Genomic DNA, 1,338 nt, shown 5'->3' on the forward strand with positions numbered 1-1,338 from the left:
AAAAGGAAGTTTTGTCATTTCTTAAATCAGGCATCTGTTATTGTTATCAAAACAATTATGGTTGCTACCATAAGAAAAATAAGGTCAAGCCTTATAAAAGGCACAAATCCAAAACACTTTATGAGGAGAGGAGTCCTCGACACTTCAAGAAAAAGTATAGAAAAAATTTCTTACGAAACAAAGAGAGATTTAGAAATAAGGATTTCACTCCTACCTATTATATTTGCAAGGGACCACACTATGCAAATAAACGCAAACAAAAGGACACTAAGCCTAAGAACTCTAAATGAGTTTGTACCCTTAAAGAAGCCAATCTGACTCTCTACCTATTACAAAGATCTAGGATCCTTTCAATTCTAAAGATGTTTGTATAGAAGAAAGTGAGTTTGAAGATGAACCAAATTCTCAAATAAGACACTATGTACAATAGTCTAATTCCAGCATAGATAAATTTTATTCCTTGTCAGATCACTCCTTAGATTCTAAAGTATTGTACATGTGTTTTATGTATTCTAGAGATCATAAATCTCGATATGATTATTCTTATGGTAGAGGAAAATCTCTTTCTTAGACAAATTCACAATGACTCGGCATCTCTCTAGAAATGAAACTTCAAAAAATCTCAGTTAAAGCCTCTCATTTAGAAGCAAGAAAGACTCAGTTTTTGACACCTTATCAACACCAAAAAGTTCTAGCAGAACTCTCCAAGTTGGATGAAGACCGACTTAAGCTCCTAGAAGAATATGTAGAATTGTAAGTAGAAGCTTATCCTGATCATAATAAGAACATGGACGACGCTCAAGAAGTCATGTGACCTTCTACACGTGGGTATGTTCATAATCCTATTGTTGAACATGCTTTTGCAAAAAATTCTCGGTATGAATGGTTATCAAATAGACTTGCATTTTTGTGTAATATCCAAAATGATGTTTTGAAAGAAATTGCTATTATTCAAAAGGAACTAAAAGAACTTCAACCTAGCTGAAGTTCTCTCAGCTCTTTGGATAAATTCTTGTTAGAAATGGAACAACCAAAGCTTGACAAAGCTTAAGCCAAACAACAAGAGTTTGTTAGTCTTCAATGCCATGAAGAACACTATTAGCCTATCACTACTCAAATTGAGACACCAAAATCTAGCAATAGCCAAGTTTTAGCCTATTTAAAAGGGTTCTCTAATCCATGCCCTACATTTTTTCTTACCATTAAGCTCCCAAGTATTAAGCCATATCAACTTTGCTCTCTACATGATTCTTTTGCCGATTGCAATATTGCTAGACATCAATGCTTTCCTAATGATTGTTGGATCCCTACCAATACCAAAATTAGCTTTGTCACTCA

Source organism: Cupressus sempervirens, chromosome 5, assembly GCF_028749045.1.
Source record: "Cupressus sempervirens isolate cs-2001-9-10 chromosome 5, ASM2874904v1, whole genome shotgun sequence".
In the NCBI taxonomy this organism is placed as follows: domain Eukaryota; kingdom Viridiplantae; phylum Streptophyta; class Pinopsida; order Cupressales; family Cupressaceae; genus Cupressus; species Cupressus sempervirens.